This window comes from Coregonus lavaretus (assembly GCF_964263955.1).
Source record: "Coregonus lavaretus genome assembly, contig: HAP1_SCAFFOLD_1141, whole genome shotgun sequence".
In the NCBI taxonomy this organism is placed as follows: Eukaryota; Metazoa; Chordata; class Actinopteri; order Salmoniformes; family Salmonidae; genus Coregonus; species Coregonus lavaretus.
In genome coordinates this window covers 67,730-83,343 of record NW_028162962.1, presented here as the reverse complement: position 1 = coordinate 83,343, position 15,614 = coordinate 67,730, and the positions used below count along the sequence as shown (strand labels likewise).

Here is a 15,614-nt window from a genome sequence, read left to right as displayed (position 1 = left end):
GAGCTCACCCTGCAGGATGCAGTCAAGAACACTGCTCTTCATCTGGCCTGCAGTAAGGTGAGCATCCCCACATGAAGATGACGTTCATCTGAACAGTTGGCTCTCTCTGGTTGAAATTTTGGTCTGACATGTTTGACTCTGGTTTTTAAAGGGGCATGAAACCAGTGCTTTGTTGATATTGGAGAAGATTACAGACAGGAACCTCATCAACTCGACTAACGCAGCCTTACAGACGTACGTATGGTTCAGCTGTATTAATTGGGCCAGAAGAATTAGAAGAAGTGCACTATATAGGGAATAGTCTGGCATTTGGGAGGTATCCTCATTTGCTGCTGGCTAATCTGACGGTACTTTCTCCTCAGGCCGTTACACGTTGCAGCCAGAAATGGTCTGACGGTGGTGGTTCAGGAGCTACTAGTGAAGGGTGCTAGCGTGCTAGCAGTCGATGACAATGGTAAGATCCATAACGCTAACACCGTTTTCTTCTGTACTTCTCTTCTCAATGTGTCCACAAATGTTTCTCTCTAGTCCACTGCTTGGTTATTGTCTTAACTTTGTATCTCCTAGCCTGCTGTTATTTCATGTTTTTCACCAAAAGTGTTATAGTAAACGGTGATGCTCCTGAAGTGACCCTCTGCTGTTCTGTTTGAACCCCTCAGGTTACACGCCTGCCTTGGCCTGCGCCCCCAACAAAGACGTGGCGGACTGCCTGGCGCTGATCCTGGCCACCATGATGCCCGTGTCCCCCTGCAACCCGGCGCCCAGCCTGTCCTTCAGTGCCATTAACCACTACACCACCAGCCCCTCCAAGAGTGTGACCTTCGACAGCCTGCCCGTGCTGCGCAGCGAGCACAGCTCCTACTGCAGCTTCAACAACATCGGCCACCGCGACCACGATGGAGGCTTCTACAAGGATGAGGAACTCAACGACTCAGACTCAGAGACATACTGAGGGGGGTGGTGGTCGCTGCCCAGGAGGGGAGCCAAGGGCAGGCGGATGGACAGTGAAGTGGGGCAGAGGCCACAAACAAATCCACACATACACACCGTGTCTTAAATCACCACAGCCAGCTTTGGGAGGGCACGAGCCGAGACAGTCCGCACAGGAGCCTTAAGAGTCCTGCAGATGGAGAGAGAGAAATGGAGGGAGGGAGGGAGAGGGGGAGGCACAACAGGCTGGCTGGCCACACTCATCCTCTCGTACCACCAGGTGTCCTTCCAGCAGATACTGGACTTCAGAGGAACTGCTGCTGCTATACCCCACCTTTACCTTTACCCACAAAGGTCCTAAACGGTAGAAACTGTCCAGCCAACAGACAGACGGACACCTTATGACGGCAATAACCTGTAGTCCAAGGGGATAGTAGCACTTCACTGAGTGAAAAACAGACATGGACCAAAAGATGTGGAAGAAGCCTTTTCAAAACCTGTTTTGACAGTAGAAATGGGATTGAGCGTTTTGGCCTGAGAAAAAACATAAGGAGTGATGTTTCATTTAAGTTTTATGAGAGTGATGGTCATGTTTATCCGCACACTAAGACAGTCAGAACGCACCTAGCCTCTTGTCTGTAATCCATGTGGGAGGAGGGGAAATCATTTATTTTTTATGAACAAACATTTTAATAATATCATTCATGTCTTAAGCTCCTGACCCTCTGTGGGAACCAAAGAATCGTAGTATTTGCTCTCATGAGTAATTTCAAAGAATTTCCATCCCCAATGGCACCCTATTCCCTTTATAGTACACTACTTTTGACCAGGGCCATAGGGTTCTGGTCAAAAGTAGTGTACTCTATAAAGAATAGGGTGCCATTTAGATTTTGCATTTGTATGTGAGCGACAGGACTTTTTACATTTGCGTTATTAAACCTACCTGTCCTTTGCCCTCTAGAAAATATTTTAGAAAGTAAATTATTAATTCATGTATTCTTTCTTGTGATATTTATGTCATCATTTTGTGCCTTCTTTAGTTACTGAGGGGAGGTTAGGAGAGTAGGGGCAGCTGTATGAGCGAAAACAATGATGCACACTAAGTAATACAATTTTACATTTTACATTTTTAGTTATTTAGCAGACGCTCTTATCCAGCGTTTGTGAAAAGCACTGATACTATTCCGAGGCATACGAGGGGGAAAACATGCCTCCCTTGGAGAGGAGAAACACTGTAAACCAATGGTAGGACAGCAGCATTTAGATTTTCTTCTGTTGGAAAAAAATATATATATATTATTTGTCTTGGTCTTATAATCAATGTATTTTGACAGGTTTTGCTTGCTTAACTTCTTCAAAAAAATGAAACCACTCAAACCTTTTATGTGATTGCTTGTTCAAACCCCCGTTTTTGTCTCTTTTTTAAAATAATTTTAACTGGAAATATGTACAATACATATGCTATGTTCGTCAAATCAGGATCAGGAGGTTCACAGGTTTTTTCGTGTCCTTTTTTTCTTTAAAAGGATGAAACTAGCATGTACATATGAAATAGTGACTGAATCGAAACTCCCATGAATTCTTTCAGTATCTGAAGATTGCTGTATATTTTATGAGTAATAAAATAAAGAAATGAGTTATGTTATTTAATAATGAACTATGGGTTATCTGTTTTATGTGACAACCGCAGTATCAATTTCTAGGTGACAGTGGTGCTAATCCCAAAAGAAAGGCTACATACAACAAGGAACAAGAAGTCTATTGGCAAAGTGATGAATATTGCATGTACCTTGGCCTAACGGTGTGGGTTATGTATTTTATTTTTCATGGCGTCCTCAACATTACAGTTTTAAGGGCAACAATAGCCTACATTTGTTTACAACTCGCAGGATTTCCATACATGAGCTTTCAACAACACAGAGTGTTGCATCAGCACGAGATCGAAAGTGCGTCAAATCTGTACAGGTCATTGTTACGTCATCACTGATAAACGTTGAAACTGATGAAAAACCGCTGGAGCAGTTCAGTCTAATCCTCCCTAGTGCTGGAGGATTGCGTTAGTTTTCGCTCTGGATGCGCGTTCATTTTGGCAAGGAAATGTGCTGATTTTGCAAGGAGATGGAGAATAAAGAGTTCAAGGTAGGCATGTTATTTATTTTTAAATCTTCAATTATATTAATTACTGTGGATTAAATATTGTTTAACAAATGAAATAATGTGCTATTCATGCTGTAATATCAAACTAGAAAGTCTATGGCCGGGGAGTCATGAGAGTTGGCTAAAGGTACAGTAGGGTCAAATGGGGGTCAAAGGTTATGACAGCACCTTCATGAATTCGTCCAAAATGGCACCCTATTCCCTATGTAGGCTAGTGTACTACTTTTGACCAGGAGCCATAGAAGGGTTGGCTGACGTCACGAAAATGATGCTCGCGCATCGATGGCCGGAAGTCGTGTATCTTGTTATGATTCTGAACCTCAGCTAACAACAAGCTGCCATGTGGGGAATCGTAGCTCTGTGGCATGTTTCAGCTTGTTGTATGGTGTTATTGATACCATGTCTTGTTTTGAGGTGTTTTGACTGATATCATGTCTATGCAATGACTCAAATTCGCTACCTAGCTAACCAACAACAACTGTAACAATGTATTTGAGACGAGTTCATTGTTCAAATGTATTTATGTTTGCATTAAACATTTAGAGACTAAATATAGTTTACATGTTGTCAACAGTCTAAGTCAAACCCTGTCTATTTTGCCCCATAGTTGCATGCCAGTTTTGTTGCTTAACAACCAACCCCTCTATAGAGTCCCACAGTGGAGGTGTGATAATACCCATAAAACCTAGCGGTCAAACAGGGACATGGTTCCAATCGTTTTTCCACCATTCATTTTTCCCATAGCCGATTTTAGAAACACATAAAATAAGGGCTGTATTTCGTGTAGGCTTACCCTGGCGTGACGTTTTTGTAACTATGTAAATCTCTCTCGGACAAGTTGACTTTTATCAGTATATTTACATTTTACATTTATATCATTTAGCAGACGCTCTTATCCAGAGCGACTTACAATGGTGCATTCAACAATTGGTGCATTCAACTTATGATAGCCAGTGGGACAACCACTTATTTTTCTTCTTTTTTTTTTTATGGGGGGGAGGGGGGGGTAGAAGGATTACTTTATACTATTCCAGGTATTCCTTAAAGAGGTAGGGTTTCAAGTGTCTCCGGAAGGTGGTCAGTGACTCCGCTGTCCTGGCGTCGTGGGGGAGCTTGTTCCACCATTGGGGTGCCAGAGCCTGAAGGTAAGGAGGTGCCGTTCCCCTCACAGCTCCGTAGGCAAGCACCATGGTCTTGTAGTAGATGCGAGCCTCAACTGAGCGGGGTGACATGAGAGAACTTGGGAAGGTCGAACACCAGACGGGCTGCGGCGTTCTGGATAAGTTGTAGGGGTTTAATGGCACAGGCAGGGAGCCCAGCCAACAGCGAGTTGCAGTAATCAAGACGGGAGATGACATGTGCCTGGATTAGGAACTGTGCCGCTTTCTGTGTAAGGTAGGGTCGTACTCTGCAAATGTTGTAGAGCATGAACCTGCAGGATCGGGTCACCGTTTTGATGTTAGCAGAGAATGACAGGGTGTTGTCCAGGGTCACGCCAAGGCTCTTTGCACTCTGGGAGGAGGACACAATGGAGTTGTCAACCGTGATGGCGAGATCATGGAACGGGCAGTCCTTCCCAGGGATGAAGAGCAGCTCCGTCTTGCAGAGGTTCAGCTTGAGGTGGTGATCCGACATCCACACTGATATGTCTGCCAGACATGCAGAGATGCGATTCGCCACCTGGTTATCAGAAGGGGGAAAGGAGAAAATTAATTGTGTGTCGTCTGCGTAGCAATGATAGGAGAGACCATGTGAGGATATGACAGAGCCAAGTGACTTGGTGTATAGAGAGAATAGGAGAGGGCCTAGAACTGAGCCCTGGGGGACACCAGTGGTGAGAGCACATGGTGCGGAGACAGATTCTCGCCACGCTACCTGGTAGGAGCGACCTGTCAGGTAGGACGCAATCCAAGAGTGAGCAGCGCCGGAGATGCCCAACTCGGAGAGGGTGGAGAGGAGGATCTGATGGTTTACAGTATCAAAGGCAGCGGATAGGTCTAGAAGGATAAGAGCAGAGGAGAGAGAGTTAGCTTTAGCAGTGCGGAGAGCCTCCATGACACAGAGAAGAGCAGTCTCAGTTGAATGACCAGTCTTGAAACCTGACTGGTTTGGATCAAGAAGGTCATTCTGAGAGTGATAGCAGGAGAGTTGGCTAGAGACGGCACGCTCAAGAGATTTGGAGAGAAAAGAAAGAAGGGATACTTACTTGTCTGTAGTTGTTGACATCGGAGGGATCGAGTGTAGGTTTTTTGAGGAGGGGTGCAACTCTCGCTCTCTTGAAGACGGAAGGGACATGGCCAGCGGTCAAGGATGAGTTGATGAGCGAGGTGAGGTGAGGTGAGGTAAGGGAGAAGGTCTCCGGAAATGGTCTGGAGAAGAGAGGAGGGGATAGGGTCAAGCGGGCAGGTTGTTGGGCGGCCGGCCGTCACAAGTCGCAAGATTTCATCTGGAGAGAGAGGGGAGAAAAAAGTCAAAGCATAGGGTAGGGCAGTGTGAGCAGGACCAGCGGTGTCATTTCACTTAATAAATGAGGATCGGATGTCGTCAACCTTCTTTTCAAAATGGTTGACGAAGTCATCCACAGAGAGGGAGGAGGGTGGGGGAGGAGGATTCAGCAGGGAGGAGAAGGTGGCAAAGAGCTTCCTAGGGTTAGAGGCATAGGCTTGAAATTTAGAGTGGTAGAAAGTGGCTTTAGCAGCGGAAACAGAGGAAGAGAATGTAGAGAGGAGGGAGTGAAAAGATGACAGGTCCGCAGGGAGTCTAGTTTTCCTCCATTTCCGCTCGGCTGCCCGGAGCCCTCTTCTGTGAGCTCGCAATGAGTCGTCAAGCCACGGAGCAGGAGGGGAGGACCGAGCCGGCCGGGAGGATAGGGGACATAGAGAGTCAAAAGATGCAGAAAGGGAGGAGAGGAGGGTTGAGGAGGCAGAATCAGGAGATCGGAGGGAGAAGGATTTAGCAGAGGGAAGAGATGATAGGATGGAAGAGGAGAGAGTAGCGGGAGAGAGAGAGCGAAGGTTGTGATGGCACATTACCATCTGAGTAGGGGCAGAGTGAGTAGTGTTGGAGGAGAGCGAGAGAGAAAAGGATACAAAGTAGTGGTCGGAGACTTGGAGGGGAGTTGCAGTGAGATTAGTAGAAGAACAGCATCTAGTAAAGATGAGGTCAAGCGTATTGCCTGCCTTGTGAGTAGGGGGGGACGGTGAGAGGGTGAGGTCAAAAGAGGAAAGGAGTGGAAAGAAGGAGGCAGAGAGAAATGAGTCAAAGGCAGAGACGTAGGGAGGTTAAAGTCACCCAGAACTGTGAGGGGTGAGCCATCCTCAGGAAAGGAACTTATCAAGGCGTCAAGCTCATTGATGAACTCTCCAAGGGAACCTGGAGGGCGATAAATGACAAGGATGTTAAGCTTGAATGGGCTAGTGATGTGACAGCATGGAATTCAAATGAGGAGATAGACAGATGGGTCAGGGGAAAAAGAGAGAATGTCCACTTTGGAGAGATGAGGATTCCTGTGCCACCGCCGCGCCGACCAGATGCTCTCGGGGTATGCGAGAACACATGGTTAGACGAGGAAAGAGCAGTAGGAGTAGCAGTGTTTTCTGTGGTAATCCATGTTTCCGTCAGCGCCAAGAAGTCGAGGGACTGGAGGGTAGCATAGGCTGAGATTAACTCTGCCTTGTTGGCTGCAGAACGGCAGTTCCAGAGGCTGCCAGACCACTAGGTTTTATGGGTATTATGACTCATACTGTGGGACTCTATAGGGCTCCAGCCAAAAGAAGTGCACTATATTGGAACTAGGGTGCTATTTCGGACACAAGCATAGATATGATGCATTATTATGTGACCATAGAAATAGAATCACTAGAAAGGATAGAGCCTCTGACCTTGGCAATTTGACTGGTAAACTGAACTGCACACCTGATATGATGTTCTGGTGATTCTATTTCTCTGAATATGATGCATTATGATGTGACAATGAGAGTTGGGTTAATGGTGCTCTCAAGGCAACTGGGAACTCGAAAAAAATAACTAGGTCAAATCATGACGTCCGTGATCTTCAGGTCGGAAAGTCGGAGCTCTAGAAAGATGCCAGAGTTTCCGACTTGGAATTCCTTTTTACATTTTGTGGTGGTAATTTTATCCCCTTTTTCTCCCCAATTTTTCGTGATATCCAATTGGTAGTTACGATCTTGTTACGATCTTGTCTCATCGCTGCAACTCCCCAGCGGGCTCGGGAGAGGTGAAGGTTGAGTCAGGCGTCCTCCAAAACATGACCCGCCAAGCCGCACTGCTTCCGACTTGGAATTCCGAGTTGGATGACTGTTCAAAACGATTTTTCCCAGTCGGAGCTTGTTTTTTTTTCCTATTTCCCAGTTGTCTTGAACGCACTGAAGTCGGAAGTCAGAGATTTCCCAGTTGTTTTGAACACGGCAAAAGGCGACACAGTAGGTGACATCTAAACATGACTTTGTGCTGTCTTTCAGAGGTCAGAGGTCAATGGGAATGACCTCACCCTCATAGACCTGGATGACCCCATCAATGAAGCTGATGTTATGAAGGAAGTCAGGTAAGTGATTTACACTAATGACACATTTGTGACTGGTTACAGGATCACATAGGCCTACCGATACAGATTCAGTAGTAGGTCAAAGGTCACCGCCTATGGAGAGGTAGGCCCAGAGCCATGTATTTAGAGAGTTGGGACATTGAGATATAAACTCAGCAAAAAAAGAAACGTCCTCTCACTGTCAACTGCGTTTATTTTCAGCAAACTTAACGTGTAAATAACGCATCTCCCGAGTGGCGCAGTGTTCTAAGGCACTGCATCGCAGTGCTAGCTGTGCCACTAGAGATCCTGGTTCGAATCCAGGCTCTGTCGTAGCCGGCCGCGACCGGGAGACCCATGGGGCGGCGCACAATTGGCACAGCGTCGTCCAGGGTAGGGGAGGGAATGGCCGGCAGGGATGTAGCTCAGTTGGTAGAGCATGGCGTTTGCAACGCCAGGGTTGTGGGTTCGATTCCCACGGGGGGGCAGTATGAAAAAAAATAATATATATATATATAAAAAAAGAATAAAAATAAAATAAACAAATAAAACAATGTATGCACTCACTAACTGTAAGTCGCTCTGTAGCTCAACTGGTAGAGCACGGCGCTTTGTAACGCCAAGGTAGTGGGTTCGATCCCCGGGACCACCCATACACAAAAATGTATGCACGCATGACTGTAAGTCGCTTTGGATAAAAGCGTCTGCTAAATGGCATATTATATTATTATTATTATAAGAGCGTCTGCTAAATGACTAAAATGTAAAAATGTAATGTAAATATTTGTATGAACATAACAAGATTCAACAACTGAGACATAAACTGAACAAGTTCCACAGACGTGTGACTAACAGAACAAAGGGGGGGGTCAAAATCTAAAGTAACAGTATCTGGTGTGGCCACCAGCTGCATTAAGTACTGCAGTGCATCTCCTCCTCATGGACTGCACCAGATTTGCCAGTTCTTGCTGTGATATGTTACCCCCTCGTCCACCAAGGCACCTGCAAGTTCCCAGACATTTCTGGGGGGAATGGCTAAATCCTAGCCCTCACCCTCCGATCCAACAGATCCAGGCTCTTCATGGCAGAACACTGACATTCCTGTCTTGCAGGAAATCACGCACAGAACGAGCAGTGTGGCTGGTGGCATTGTCATGCTGGAGGGTCATGTCAGGATGAGCCTGCAGGAAGGGTACCACATGAGGGAGGAGGATGTCTTCCCTGTAACGCACAGCGTTGAGATTTCCTGCAATGACAACAAGCGTAGTCCGATGATGCTGTGACACACCGCCCAAGACCATGACGGACCATCCACCTCCAAATCGATCCCGCTCCAGAGTACAGGCCTTGGTGTATCGCTCATTCCTTCGACGATAAACACGAATCCGACCATCACCCCTGGTGAGACAAAACCGCGACTCGTCAGTGAAGAGCACTTTTTTGCCAGTCCTGTCTGGTCCAGCGACGGTGTGTTTGTGCCCATAGGCGACGTTGTTGCCGGTGATGTCTGGTGAGGACTTGCCTTACAACAGGCCTACAAGCCCTCAGTCCAGCCTCTCTCAGCCTATTACGGACAGTCTGAGCACTGATGGAGGGATTGTGCGTTCCTGGTGTAACTCGGGCAGTTGTTGTTGCCATCCTGTACCTGTCCCGCAGGATGTTCCGATCCTGTGCAGATGTTGTTACACGTGGTCTGCCACTGCGAGGATGATCAGCTGTCCGTCCTGTCTCCCTGTAGCTCTGTCTTAGGCGTCTCACAGTACGGACATTGCAATTTATTGCCCTGGCCACATCTGCAGTCCTCATGCCTCCTTGCAGCATGCCTAAGGCACGTTCACGCAGATGAGCAGGGACCCTGGGCATTTTTCTTTTGGTGTTTTTCAGAGTCAGTAGAAAGGCCTCTTTAGGGTCCTACGTTTTCATAACTACCGTCTGTAAGCTGTTAGTGTCTTAATGACCGTTGCACAGGTGCATGTTCATTAATTGTTTATGGTTCATTGAACAACATTTTACATTTTAGTCATTTAGCAGACACTCTTATCCAGAGCGACTTACAGTTAGTGAGTGCATACATTTTCATACTGGCCCCCCGTGGGAAACAAACCCACAACCCTGGCGTTGCAAGCGCCATGCTCTACCAACTGAGCTACAGGGGACTAGCATGGGAAACAGTGTTTAAACCCTTTACAATGAAGATCTGTGAAGATATTTGGATTTTTACGAATTATCTTTGAAAGATCCTGAAAAAGGGACGTTTTCTTTTTTTGCTGAGTTTATGTATACATTACATGACACAGTAGATATCCATATGACAGCTTGCTCCCCATGGGCAATGTTGACATTTTAAACAATGCTATGTAACTGAACATCTATAATTAGAATTTACTTATAATGAAAGGATAAATGAAAGGCTCCAAGGCGCTAACATGGAGTCCTTTTAAAAGTTGGCAGAATTCTCTAAATATTTGGCTCTGGATAGGCCGAGTCATCTCAAGAGTATTGGAGCCATAGAATTTGAGTGATTCTATTCTAATTCTAGAATGATTCATTCTAATTCTGTGATTCTAATTCTATAATTACACATCCTCACACTCACATTATAGCAGTGACCTAAGAGAGATTCCTTTTCTCTATCTAGATCCCATAAAGATCACAGAGAGGCTGAGAGACTGACCAAGTTGGACGAGGCTGTTCTAGACACAGATACCCCAACTCAGTCACAGGAGGTTGAAGAAGAGAGTGAGTTGGACGAGGCTGTTGCCATCCCATCTCAGTCGCAGGAGGTTGAAGGAGAGAGTGAGTTGGACGAGGCTGTTGCCATCCCATCTGAGTCGCAGGACGATGAAGGAGATAGTGAGTTGGACGAGGCTGTTGCCATCCCATCTCAGTCGCAGGAGGTTGAAGGAGAGAGTGAGTTGGACGAGGCTGTTGCCATCCCATCTCAGTCGCAGGAGGTTGAAGGAGAGAGTGAGTTGGACGAGGCTGTTGCCATCCCATCTCAGTCGCAGGAGGTTGAAGGAGAGAGTGAGTTGGACGAGGCTGTTGCCATCCCATCTCAGTCGCAGGAGGTTGAAGGAGAGAGTGAGTTGGACGAGGCTGTTGCCATCCCATCTCGGTCACAGGAGGTTGAAGGAGAGAGTGAGTTGGACGAGGCTGTTGCCATCCCATCTCGGTCGCAGCAGGTTGAAGGAGAGAGTGAGTTGGACGAGGCTGTTGCCATCCCATCTCGGTCGCAGGAGGTTGAAGGAGAGAGTGAGTTGGACGAGGCTGTTGCCATCCCATCTCAGTCACAGGAGGTTGAAGGAGAGAGTGAGTTGGACGAGGCTGTTGCCATCCCATCTCAGTCGCAGGAGGTTGAAGGAGAGAGTGATTTGGACGAGGCTGTTGCCATCCCATCTCAGTCACAGGAGGTTGAAGGAGAGAGTGAGTTGGACGAGGCTGTTGCCATCCCATCTCAGTCACAGGAGGTTGAAGGAGAGAGTGATTTGGACGAGGCTGTTGCCATCCCATCTCAGTCACAGGAGGTTGAAGGAGAGAGTGATTTGGACGAGGCTGTTGCCATCCCATCTCAGTCACAGGAGGTTGAAGGAGAGAGTGAGTTGGACGAGGCTGTTGCCATCCCATCTCAGTCACAGGAGGTATGATGTATTTTTCTATTACATGGATGACATTTCATTGAGATATTTTGTGTTTTAATGACGCAAAATTGAATTCCAGCCTAACTCTGCTTTCTGTTGTCGCCATCAGGCTGCAGTGGTGACCTTCACTACCGTGACCCATAAGGATGAAACTTCCCAGACCAGCCTCACCCTCAGCAGGGGAAAGAGAAGCTACCCAGACCTACACACCTTTGTGCAGGACATGAAGGACGAGTAAGTTGCTCTTTGGCTTCCCCATGCATCCCCTAGATATGTTCCCTATCTCAATTGCATACTCCTCGTGTCCTCTCTTCTCAAAACCCATTGGATGAGAAAGCCAGAGGTCCCGCCCTTCTGACCTTCTCATCCAATGGGTTTTGAGGAGGAGGTGAGGAGATTGAGAGTCTCCCATAGTCTCGGGCCAATACAAAGGACTCAACGGACCAAATAACCAATCAGGGATGTCTGGGTGTGGCCTAGTTCCATAGAGGTCCATCCTTAACGTAGTCTAAGATAATAGAGGTAATGTCCATCCATAACGTAATCTAAGATAATAGAGGTAATGTCCATCCATAACGTAATCTAAAATAATAGAGGTAATGTCCATCCATAACGTAATCTAAAATAATAGAGGTAATGTCCATCCATAACGTAATCTAAAATAATAGAGGTAATGTCCATCCATAACGTAGTCTAAGATAATAGAGGTCATGTCCATCCATAACGTAGTCTAAGATAATAGAGGTAATGTCATGTAGTTCATTGTGTACTTGCATTTATTTACTTTTCAGCCATTGGAATCTGCTGAGTGAGAATATGCGTGCCGGGGTGAGTTATAGTCACCTCTAAAGTAGTTAATGTTGGTAAAATGGACCAAACATTCATTTGTGGAAATCCTGCAGGACCTTTAATCCTGAACCACTGCTTTAATTGACTAGCTTGAGTAAATGGTTCTACGTTTTATATCAGTGCAGCCCCTTTAACAAACTAACTCTGGATGGTCTTTTAACATTGCAGATGAGCAGACATGAGTTTAGTGCCAAGTGCATGGATATTGTAGCATGGGTGATGGAGTCTACATCCACTGTGGTTGTTCCCGCCCTTGACCTCACCATGCAGATAGAGCTCTCTGATTCGCCAAGCTCTTCTGGATCAGGAAGTAATGAGGCAGGAGAGGTGACCTCTCTTGGCCGCAGCGTCAGATTCAGCTGTAGTGGAGGACCCAGCAGGTGCACCAGCGCCAGAACCGCCTGCAGCACACGCACTCCCACGCCTTTCCCCTCCTCTCACAGGTACCTAGCCCTATCCCCTCCTCTCACAGGTACCTACCCCTATCCCCTCCTCTCACAGGTACCTACCCCTCTCCCCTCCTCTCACAGCTACCTAGCCCTATCCCCTCCTCTCACAGGTACCTAGCCCTATCCATGCCTCTCACAGGTACCTAGCCCTATCCCCTCCTCTCACAGGTACCTAGCCCTATCCCCTCCTCTCACAGGTACCTAGCCCTATCCCCTCCTCTCACAGATACCTAGCTCTATCCCCTCCTCTTTTTGCAGGTCTTTCCTGTTATAGGTACAAATATCCATTCCAGATCCACTTAGTGAGAAATACTACTTAGATACTACACAACCACTCTAAAAAGTTTACTCTAAATGTTAATGTTTGGACTGAGTGTGGTTTGAGATGGTTCACAATGCTTCCTTTGAATAACAATAACAAGGTTGAGTTTGTGTCCCAAATTCTTGGATCATATTTTTTTATTTTGTTACCATGTATTATTCATTTATATTGTGCATTCTGCAGGTGTTTGACCTCTTTGCTGAGTGAGGACAATGAGCGATATGTCTCCTCACCTGAGGGTGGCGATAGAGAGATGAGACACAGACCACACTCAGCACCACTGAGATCTGTGTTTGGCATCTCTGAGGACTCTGTCTTCGACATGGTCCAGAGCGGCCAGTCGCAGGGTGACATCGTACCGCCGCCCAAACGGAGTAGACAGGAGAAATACAGACCTAGCAAAATGTCAACGGACGGCAAGTTTATGATGGGTATTGTCGAGTTGGTTATAAACCTTCTCAACTCCAGATGGGCTGAGCTAATGCGAAGTGTCAGTCAGGGAACTCTAGTTCTGCTGACTGGAAGTATCTCAGCAAGTCAACAGTTTGCCCAAGAGATGCTAAGCATGGCGACTTCTAAGATGTATTCCCATGCCATAGAGCATATTGCGCTCGGCCACAAGTCTCCCCTTGAGTTAGAGAGGGAGCTTGAGGCCATCTTGGGTCCTCTGGCTGGACAGGTCATAGTCATCATCATAGATAGCATCATCAAGGCTAAAACCAACGGAGGAAATGAGGGGAGAGCGACCAGCCCCTTGACCTATTTTCTAACTGCCATTTCGGCAGAAATACAAAGCCTAGTGGTTCACAGATCGGCTAGCAGACCATCCACCAGACTGTCCAACAACAACCACTGCTGAACATTTCCAAGTCGAAGGTCTTAAGATCAGTTCTGCTCAAAATGGCAGAGCTCTTTGGCCAAGGTCCATGTGAAACATGTCTAGTTCCACTAGTCCAGAGTCAGTCCAACAACTCCATTTGCGACTGGACTGTGAATGCAGGCACCATTCATCCAAGTACATTTCTGTCCGACAACAGAATGATAGAAGTGTCATCCGATGTTGTGGATCTTGTACTTGAGGTTTTTTGGATAACAGGATTTTTGGATAACAGGAACCCGTCAAGGCCACAGAGTGCCTGCTCCCACAACTCAGCTAGTGGAGCAATAGATATGAGAGCTCTTGCTGGGGACTTGGTCAGACAGGTGTCTGTCAAACTCAGCCCGTTTGTCTCTGAGAGTCAACTCTCCACCATGTCCATGACAGATCTGTCATCATCTTTTTCTGACTCCACCTTGAAGCAGTTGTGTTCTCGCTCTGTTGTTGCTCTGGTAACTGCCTGTCAAGCAATCAAAACAGAGCTCGAGAACCAGAGACCTACCAACCTGGCAGCCAGAGACCTACTATCGTCTCTGGTAGAGACCATTGAGGACATGGATATCTCTGACATCCTCCGGGGCCCGTCGGCCATTTTGGAGGTGGCTGCTGTGATAAAGCACCCAGAGATGTCCACCTCGACAATATACAGATCTCTGCTTCTCGACTCATCTCTCGCCTCCTCTAAGATGGTCACTGAGAGCATTATCTTCAACAACCCATGCCCATCAGAGGAGAATGTGAGTATTCAGAAGGAGCTCCCTGCTGATAAAGTTGACATCCTCCATGGTCAACCAGTGGAGGAGTATATTGTCAAAGCTGAGCAATGCATCACTCAGGTCATTCAGGATGCAGCTGTGACATATACTGCTGCGCTGGATAAAACCGACACTTGTGGGAAACTGTCGGAAATCCTATCTGTCCATGTTTCCTCAGAGAATATTGAGGAGGCATCCTCTGATCTCTTTGGTGGAATTATTTCCGACCTGCTTGAGGTATATGAGGTCAATAAGGCCTCCAAGCGTACGAAATCAGGTCGCAAAATGTTCTGGGTGGAAGTGAGTTCAGGTTCCCAGAAGATTTATACCAAAACCCTGGACAAACTAAGGAAGCTGTTCACCTCCCACCATCTCACTGAGGGAAAAAATACTCCTGTGCAAATCGAGCTTTCTGCAACTGGACTACTTGTAACTGAGGCCACTGTGCAGGAATCTCCTGTAACTGAGGCCACTTTGGCAGTGTCTCCTGTACAGAAGACAGACAGTAAGACCCCTTCTAAGTCCTCAGCCTCAGCCTACCAGCTCACCCTCGACACCTGCACTAAAGGGGTAATCAAACAGGTGATCTCGGTGCTGAGGGTGGACACTTCAAAGGAAAACTGCTCCGCTTCCGTTGGGGAGAGCACGTCAAATTCATCCTTCGACTTCAACCAGAAGTTGGACTCGATAATTTCGAAATTGGAGGACCTCACCATTTCGAGGGATGTGACGTCAGCCGAGATTGCCACACTCACGCGATCTCTTAGTGCAGCCAGCAGAACCTCTAACATTTCTATCCAGAGCTTTCACAGTGCTGAGTTCCGAGCTAAGGCCAAACACATTGTGAATGAGACCATTCTCAGAGCTGCTAGCAAAGCCAGCCATTCTTTGCTACAGAGCATGCCTAGCACCACCTTCTCACACCATGCGGTTTCTACAGCCGAAGATATAGTAAATATTATCATGCAAGACCTTGAAAGTGTATCCCAGTACACTGTGGACGACGCAGACTCCTTCCCACTAGGAGAGAAAAAGCTGGAGTTCCAGCTCAAACCCAGAGTTGTCTTTGACAACTTATTGGATGCTGCTCAAAC

The 15,614-nt window shown here is 46.9% G+C and overlaps 1 long non-coding RNA gene across 1 annotated transcript; it reads left to right on the top strand.

The window, feature by feature from the left end:
- Nucleotides 1-222: 222 nt before the first annotated feature.
- LOC311118643 lies at nucleotides 223-744 on the top strand. Its single transcript, XR_014611827.1, has 3 exons — nucleotides 223-234; nucleotides 363-454; nucleotides 660-744. It is a non-coding gene; the product is annotated as an uncharacterized lncRNA (long non-coding RNA).
- The last annotated feature ends 14,870 nt before the right edge of the window (nucleotides 745-15,614 follow it).